General features: G+C 40.6%; 1 long non-coding RNA gene across 1 annotated transcript; it reads left to right on the top strand.

Moving 5' to 3' along the window:
* The first annotated feature begins 7,809 nt into the window (after nt 1–7,809).
* LOC110905341 lies at nt 7,810–9,024 on the top strand. The gene is made up of 3 exons (XR_002573042.2): nt 7,810–7,908; nt 8,443–8,496; nt 8,753–9,024. It is a non-coding gene; the product is annotated as an uncharacterized LOC110905341 (long non-coding RNA).
* Nucleotides 9,025–9,676: the final 652 nt, after the last annotated feature.

Here is a 9,676-nt window from a genome sequence, read left to right as displayed (position 1 = left end):
CGGGATATCATCAGGTACGGGTTAGAGAGGAGGATGTGCCTCGAACAGCTTTTCGAACGCGGTATGGCCACTATGAGTTCTTAGTCATGCCATTTGGGATGACCAACGCACCAGCGGTCTTCATGGACCTCATGAACCGCGTGTGCAAACCTTACCTTGACGACTTCGTTATTGTTTTCATTGACGACATTTTGATCTACTCCAAGGACAAGGAAGACCACGAGCGCCATCTTCGCCTCATTTTGGAGCTTCTGAGGAAGGAGCAGTTATACGCAAAGTTTTCCAAGTGCAACTTCTGGATTCGGGAAGTACACTTTCTTGGGCACATCGTTAACGAAATGGGTATTCATGTGGATCCTGCCAAGATCGATGCTATTCGCAATTGGGCGGCACCAAAGAATCCTTCGGAGGTGCGTCAATTTCTTGGTCTTGCGGGATATTATCGTCGGTTTATTCGGGATTTTTCTAAGATTGCTCAACCCCTCACCGCCCTGACTCAAAAGAAAGTTGTTTATTCTTGGGGATCGAACCAGGAAGAAGCTTTTCAGCTCTTAAAGCAGAAGTTGTGCAGCGCGCCGATTTTATCCCTACCAGAGGGTACTGAAGATTTCGTGGTTTATTGCGATGCGTCTATTCAGGGTCTCGGCTGTGTGTTGATGCAGCGAGACAAGGTGATAGCTTATGCTTCTCGACAGTTGAAGGTACACGAGAAGAACTATATGACACACGACCTGGAGTTAGGAGCCGTAGTCTTCGCGTTGAAGATTTGGAGGCATTACTTGTACGGTACCAACTGTACCATCTATACCGATCACAGGAGTCTTCAACATATCTTCGACCAGAAGGAATTGAATATGCGGCAACGTCGTTGGGTCAAGCTTTTTAATGATTATGAGTGTGCTATCAAGTATCATCCGGGTAAAGCCAATGATGTAGCTGATGCTCTTAGTCGCAAGGAACCGAAACAGAAGCGTGTTCGTGCCTTACAGCTTACTATTCACTCAGATTTACCTGCCCGGATTCGTTCAGCTCAGATTGAAGCGTTAAAGGAAGAAAATCTTGAAGCTGAAGGATTACGAGGTCTACACAAGAAGAAGTTCGAGCAACGGTCTGACGATATCTACTACTTCATGGAACGGATATGGGTTCCTTCATTTGGTAATCTTCGAGAGCTTGTGATGGATGAAGCACACAAGTCACGATATTCTATTCATCCAGGGTCCGATAAGATGTACCAGGACCTCAAGGTTTTGTATTGGTGGCCGAACATGAAAGCTATTATTGCCACCTACGTGGGTAAGTGTTTGACCTGTGCTAGGGTCAAGGCCGAGTACCAGAAGCCTTCGGGTCTACTTCAGCAGCCAGAGATACCCATGTGGAAATGGGAACAGATCGCTATGGATTTTGTTACGGGGTTACCTAGAACACAGGCTGGGAACGATACTATATGGGTGATTGTCGACCGTCTCACAAAGTCAGCACATTTCCTAGCAATCAAGGAGACAGATAAGTATTCGCAGCTCGCAGCAGTGTACCTTAAAGAGGTGGTTTCTAGGCACGGGGTGCCGACTTCTATTATTTCTGATCGAGATCCTCGTTTTACTTCGGAGTTATGGCAGGCTATGCATAAGATGTTCGGCTCGCGTCTCGATATGAGCACGGCTTATCATCCACAAACGGATGGTCAGAGTGAGCGCACTATTCAGACTCTAGAGGATATGCTGCGGGCATGTGTTATTGATTTTGGAAAAGGATGGGAGAAGCACTTGCCGTTGGTAGAATTTTCCTACAATAACAGCTACCACACCAGTATCAAAGCGGCACCATTTGAGGCACTGTACGGGAGGAAGTGCCGTTCACCTCTCTGCTGGGCTGAAGTGGGTGATAGTCAGATCACAGGTCCTGAGATGGTACTCGAAACTTCAGATATGATTGTGAAAATCAGGGAACGTATGGCAGCTGCTTGTGACCGCCAGAAGGCCTATGCTGACAAGCGTGCCAAAGAGGTAGTGTTTGAAGTGAATGACCGCGTCATGCTGAAAGTCTCACCGTGGAAAGGAGTTGTACGCTTTGGGAAGCGTGGCAAGCTGAATCCACGTTATGTTGGGCCGTTTAAAGTACTTGAACGTATCGGAAAGGTGGCTTATAGGTTGGAATTACCTACTGAGATGGGTAATGTTCACGACGTATTTCATGTATCACAGTTAAAGAAGTGTTATGCTGACGACCCATTAGCGGTACCTTTTCAAGAGTTAAAAGTCGACGACAAGTTACAGTTTGTTGAAGAACCCATCGAAATCATGGACCGTGAGGTCAAAGTGCGTAAACACAGTCGTATTCCCATCGTTAGAGTTCGCTGGAACTCAAGACGTGGACCGGAGTTCACGTGGGAGTGCGAGGATCGGATGAAGCTTAAGTATCCTCACCTCTTCCCCAAAGACAAAGCAGAGTCAAGCAAAACTGGTGAATCTCGGGGCGAGATTCCTCTTCAAGTTGGGGATTATGTCACAACTGAGCAGAACCCGCAACAATCTTGATTTCCCCACTTCACTCCTCAGTGTTTACTTACTAAATTTCGGGACGAAATTTCCTTCAAGTTGGGGATGATGTGACAACTCGTATTATTTAGGTACTTCCAATCTTTTGTTTTTCCTTCCGTCTACGTTAAACGTTTTGTCCGTGTAACTTCGTTGAACTTGATTATACAATAACCGGTTGATTAGTGTGGGTCACATCATTAAGTATATTATCCAGTTAATCTCGGCCCATTATACATCTAATGTACTGCCCAAATTATTGCAACACAATAGCCCCTTGTTATTCGAATAACAATCAAGTGGGCTTGAGCCCACTTCGGACAACAACTTAAACCACCCTAGACTTCCTGGCCCAACTAGCATACGTATTATACACTTCCTTATATTATGAATCCACAAACAAACCCTACGCTATTATCAACAAACAAACCATACGCCCTAGTCTTCCTCTGATCGCACATAGCAGAGCCCCTGTGAGTTATCATCTTGTCATCAAAGAATTCGGTTAGTATTAGCATAACTTGTTTTATTTTTGTTTACCAATAACTTACAATATTGCATGCGTTAATAAAGAACTGATGTTATGTGTATGCCATGGGACCTGGTCGATTGCTGATTGCTGGTGTGGGTTAATAGTTGCATGATGATCTGTTCTTGATGTATACATGTAATCGGCCAAATGCTATAGGGTGAATATTATGTATTAATATGTTCTGAGTTGATATCTTGAATTTATGTGTCATGCAATTGGTTATAATGATGATTTTTTTTAGACTCCATTGATGATGTGTAGGTTATGATTTTATAATGTCCGCTAATATTTAGATTGAACTGTTTGAATACATGATATGTTATCTTGAACCGATTTCTTGTTGATAAGAAATTGGAGGGGTTTTGTTAATTGTTTTGGGTGTTGGTGGTAGTAGAATTGGTCACTGTTAATAAAAGAAGGGGATACATGGCTGGGTAAACAATAATTCATCATCTGGGAATAGGGCTTGTTCGGCAGATGGGCTCGCATGGTTGGACTTTATAGGGTTGGGAGTTGATAATTAAATTAATCTAATTAATATAATGATGCTGAATTTAGTATATGTTATTTTTATATGCGAATAATTTGTTAGTTGCTTTTCCCCTTTTGCTGATCGTATGATAAGATGAATAAGTTGTTTCTTTAATGTCATCAGGGAGTTGTTGAGGTAACAATCTAACAATATGGCATTACATGACTTATTAAATTGTTGATCTTATGTAAAAGAATAGTATATAGGAATATATGATGTATGTGATTTATTTGGCAAACCCTGTGTTGATCGATTACATATTAGTGTTATTTAGGAATCAAGTTATTAGTGGATAAGTGGTGGGCCCAAAGGTGTGTTACTATTATGTTAATATGGACCGGATGGGTTATAGCCGAGTGGGCCTGTATCCGAATGGGCTATAACAAGATGGGTTGGTAATTTGGATTGGAATTGTTGATTGGATCGGGCCTTGTAACTTGATTGGACTACTCGATACTATGTTCTATTGGATCAACTGTTTGAATAATCATTGTTCTTTGCTTGAATGGTTGCTTAACTGTTATACGTGCATACGTGACAACCACTGATGTGATCTATGTGTAAACAAACTGTAAAACTGATCATTACCAAACACTCTTCTAGGTCGTGAGTATTGAATTTATTTAACGAGTAGCTTGTCTAACCGAGCAAACCTAAGGTGAGTTCATTGCTCTTTCTCAAGCATGGATCCCAGGGAAGGGATAACGGGTAACGTTTCGAGGTGGAATGCATGTGTAATGGGGTGTTGGTTATTGTACTTAGTTTCTATCATTGTAAGACCACTACATCTACCGGCACGTTGCTTGTAGGGCAACGAGGGTTATTAGTTGATAGCGCTATTAGGTTTGGCACCCTCACGACGTTCGAGGAGAACGGGCGTGAACTAATTACCTTAAATCATGACCAATGCTTTGATAGAGGCATTGGGGTTGGCAATTACATATCATATGGCCATTCGGTAATCGAGTAATAACAACATCGAAACATCAAACATCATAACAACAAACAACATATCGTCTTGTAAACTGTTTTACTCACATGATCGGTAACACAACTTGGTAAACAAACACAAACTTTGAACTCACCAGCGTAGTCTGACACACTTGTTTACATGCTTGTAGGTAATTATTGAAGGAACTTGGGAGCTTGCCGTCTGATGCTGCTGGAGTGGTTGTGGTCATAATAAACAATTACATTGATTTGGTTTTGATACATTTATACGCTTATACCTTTATGCTTCCGCTCAATACTTTGGTTTTGGTTTAACTTTCAAACGATACATTTCTTTCAATTGGGTATTTCAATACATTATAACCTGTGTTTGATATGATTGGTGGCTCTTTGTTGGATCGTTGCATCCCCATTAGGGACATGCCCTAGGTGGAAATTTGGGGGTGTGACATAGATGATCTCTTTGATCAACTACAAGGGGCAAGTTGGTTCTCAAAAATCGACTTGCGATCGGGCTACCACCAAGTACGAGTAAGGGAAGAGGATGTACCTAAGACTGCGTTCAGAACTCGCTATGGACATTACGAATTCCTAGTAATGTCATTCGGGTTAACTAACGCTCCGGCCGCTTTCATGGATCTAATGAATAGGGTATGCCAAAATATGTTAGATCAGTTCGTCATAGTGTTTATTGACGACATTTTAGTATACTCTCGTAGCGAGTCTGAACATGCAAGTCATTTACGTCAGGTACTTGAGACGCTTCGAAAGGAAAGATTATATGCTAAGTTTTCTAAGTGTGCGTTTTGGCTTAGGGAAGTGCAGTTTTTAGGACACGTAATTAACGAAAAGGGGATTTTGGTGGATCCCTCTAAGGTGGAAGCCGTGATGAAATGGGTACCCCCGAAAAATGTTAGTGAAGTAAGAAGTTTCCTAGGTCTAGCCGGCTATTATCGGAGGTTTATCCAAGACTTCTCCAAAATAGCCCTTCCTTTAACTAAACTGACAAAGAAGGAAGAAAGGTTTGAATGGAATGAAGATCAACAGAAAGCTTTTCGAATGTTAAAGGAGAAATTGTCAAGTTCTCCCGTATTAACAATACCAGAGGGAACGGAAGACTTAGTTGTATACGCGGACGCATCCCATCAAGGGTTGGGCTGTGTCTTGATGCAACGAGGCAAGGTTATTGCCTATGCTTCAAGACAGCTAAAGCAACATGAAATTAACTATCCAACCCACGATCTCGAACTGGCGGCGGTAGTGTTTGCCTTAAAAATCTGGAGGCATTATTTGTATGGAACAAAGTGCACAATTTATTCGGACCACAAAAGCCTTAAATACTTCTTCGAGCAGAAAGATCTCAATATGAGGCAACGGAGATGGTTGGAATTGATTAAAGATTATGACTGTGACATTCTTTACCATCCGGGTAAAGCTAATGTTGTGGCGGATGCACTTAGTCGGAAGGAATACCCACCACCTATTCGAGTGAAATCAATGAGAATGATAGTTACCCCAAACCTTCTCGAAACGATACGCGAGGCGCAAGATAAGTCCTTAAATGTTGGTGATCCGAAAAGTGAAAGAACGAAAGGGTTTGAAAATGAATTTGAAGTGAACGCAAGTGGGTTAAGAACGAGGTTTGCGCGGATTTGGATACCGCGACACTGTGAGGCGAAGACCTTATTATTGGAAGAAGCACACAAGTCCCGTTACTCGGTTCATCCGGGAGCCACTAAAATGTACCGAGATTTGAAAGAAAATTTTTGGTGGCCGGGAATGAAACGCGACATTGTTAAGTATGTATCTAAATGCTTGACATGTTCCCAAGTTAAGGCGGAACATCAAAAACCATACGGGAAATTGCAACCCTTAGAAATTCCGGTATGGAAATGGGAAAATATAGCCATGGACCTTGTAACTAAACTGCCGAAGACAAAGAAAGGGCATGACGCAATATGGGTCATTGTCGACCGCCTTACTAAAAGCGCCCATTTTCTACCCATTCGGGAGACTTTTTCCTCGGAAAGGTTAGCGGAAATTTATGTGAATGAGATTGTTTCTCGCCACGGTGTACCCGTGTCTATTGTTTCAGACCGGGATACGCGATTCACCTCCCGTTACTGGCGAAAATTTCATGAAGGAATGGGTACCCAATTGCATGTGAGTACCGCATACCACCCACAAACGGATGGCCAATCCGAACGAACGATTCAAACTCTCTTAGACATGTTGAGAGCGTGCGTGATGGATTTCGGGGGAAACTGGGATGAACATTTGCCTTTAGTGGAATTTTCGTATAATAATAGCTACCAAAGTAGCATACAAATGGCGCCATATGAGATGTTGTATGGGAGAAGGTGTAGAACTCCTGTTTGTTGGGGAGAAGTAGGACAAAGAGAACTCGCACCAAACGATGTGGTGGCGATAACTAATGAAAAGATCGACATTGTACGGGCTCGATTAAAAGCGGCGCAAGACCGACAAAAGTCCTATGCGGATGAAAGAAGACGCCCTATTGAGTTTCAAGTGGGGGACCGAATGTTCCTGAAAGTGTCCCCGTGGAAAGGCATAATCCGATTTCGGAAGCGAGGAAATTTGGGTCCTCGATATATCGGACCGTTCGAGATTTTAGCTCGAGTTGGAAAGGTGGCCTACCGGTTAAGGTTACCTCCCTTCTTAGAGGGAATTCACAATACCTTCCATGTGTCACAATTGCGGAAATGTATAACGGATGAAATGGCTCATGTACCTCTTGAAGACATTGAGATAGACGAGAAAATGAATTACATAGAAAGGCCGGTAGCCATAAGGGATTCAAAGATAAAGACTCTTCGCAACAAAGAAATTAAACAAGTTCTAGTTCAATGGCAACACAGAAAGGGGTCGGATCTCACTTGGGAAGTGGAGGATGAAATGAAAAAGTTCTACCCGTCTTTGTTTGGTACGTAATCGGGTTTCGGGGACGAAACCTTCTTTAAGGGGGTGGATTTGTAACGCCCCAGAATTTAATATTTTTATTTTATATTGCTATAACATGTTATAAGAAATAGCTATGAGTGTTAACCTATTTAGAATGTGAATTAGAAAGTGTTAGTTAGGAGAAGCAAGTTGGGCCATTTAAAAATGAGTATGCATACTTGAAGGGGGAAATGTAAATAATGAAAGATTAACTTAACAAAAAGGGGCTAGTAACACAAAACCACACACATATGCGTGTGTTTATGTCGCCAGGAGCAAGCACAAGATGAACCCCCTTCATGTCTCACTAAATTAAGCAAATTGAGGCCCTAATCAAGACAATTACTCTTGCATGTTGGTAGATTCTGGATCATCTAAGCTTAATACACCATAAGGTAACAAGAATTTTACGATTTGATAATCTTGTATACATGGGGTTTCAAGAAATCTTTGAATTTATATGAAATTAGTATGATTATGAGTTAGAATCACCAATTAGAGAATGATAAACCCTTGTAGAATGTTAAATTGGTGTTTAAAGAGAAAAACCCACTTAGGTCAAGATAATGGTTCTATGTAATATGGAATCTTGTTGTAAAAATTTGTATAAAAATGTTGTATGATGATATTCTTGCTTAAATTCGATATGGGAAATTGAATTGGGTTGGAGGTTATATGAGATGTTGAGTGAAATTGATGTTATTAGAGTTATTGATATGAATGGGTCAATAAGGCATAAAATAGTTGTACATTATGCTTAACTATTAGTATGCACGCCAAGTGTTTGTCAAAATGCTCGAACGAATTAACCACGGGATTTACAATGTAGAATGGTCAGAATAGAGAGTCGGTTGTTTGCTAATGAAAGTATGTTGATATTGGAAGGAAAAGAATGATGTGAATCTAAAGCATGTGATTATTGATTATAGGGATCAAACAAGAAAGCTCGAGTCACTCCGGATCGCATACAAACAACGACAAAGGTAAGTTCTTGCTTACATAACGTTATTAGCATGTATTGTCGTAGCATACTATTGTTCAATGGTTGAAGTCGTTTCCTTGTAACGAGTTATTGCAAGCCGATTATGTAATTTAGGTATGGGTCGAATGAGTTAGAAGAGTAATGTGAAAAATGGAAGAAACTTCATGTTCGGAAGAAGGTTTACTTGAGGGTCATGTTTGTAATTAACGTTGTATGAATTTTAGTAACTAAATGTCTAACGGTTTGGTTGTATGTAGGTAAAGCGACTTGTTAAATGGCGTTACTTGGATCGAACACATTCATGATGCACGCTTCCGTGAAGAAACTAGTTTTAGTCAAAACTTTTGTTAAATGCTTTCCTTTTGTTCCAAACGGGTCTTTTGTAAGTTTTATGATCCGAAAGTAGTAGATGTTGAACTTATAGTTAAAAGACTATGTTAGTAGTTTATGTAATGTTTGGGTTAAAAACTTTTGTAGTCGTTATGTTGTTCGTTACCAAGTTAAATGCAAAATTTTGGTTTGTAAATTATTCGACCCGTTTACTATTTTTGTTAAATGAAAGTTCGTTAGTGTCTTTAAAAAAAGTTTGGATCTTACAGATGAATTTTTAGAGAACGATGTTTTTTTCACCAATTTCTTATCTTGGATCAATCATAGAGGTTTTCCTTAACATTTCATGTTTTATATTTTAAAATTTAACAAAATTTTAATGAATTTTTTTCTTTTATTATGTAAATAGCCAAAGAAAGTTGTTGTTGTTGGAACCATGGTTGCAAAAGTCGCTAGGCGCTCCCTAGTCGGTCGACCGGGGAGTTAAGAGTACTCGGTCTACGCGGAGAGTACTCGGGGAGTACTCGGACATGTTAAATTATAAAGAAATTACTTTTTGGAGATTAAATATATGTCAAATAACACAAATTTACTAATATTTATAACAAAATACGTGAAAATGATATTCATTCTTTAATATGATAGGCATAGAAATTATGTTATATTATTATTTAAGTCAAACTAGTCCCGAGTTGACCTACTAGATCCAATTCTGGCCATGGTTGACCGCGTTTGACCGACTCCGAGTAATTAGGAGGAGTAAAAGAAAGTCGCCTCGGCAGCCTGCCTTGTAGCGACTACTCGGGGAATACTCGGCCTTGGAAACCTTGTTTTACAACCATGGTTGGAAC

Source organism: Helianthus annuus, chromosome 2 (genome assembly GCF_002127325.2).
Source record: "Helianthus annuus cultivar XRQ/B chromosome 2, HanXRQr2.0-SUNRISE, whole genome shotgun sequence".
Classification (NCBI taxonomy): Eukaryota; Viridiplantae; Streptophyta; class Magnoliopsida; order Asterales; family Asteraceae; genus Helianthus; species Helianthus annuus.
This window is presented reverse-complemented; position numbering and strand designations above follow the sequence as displayed.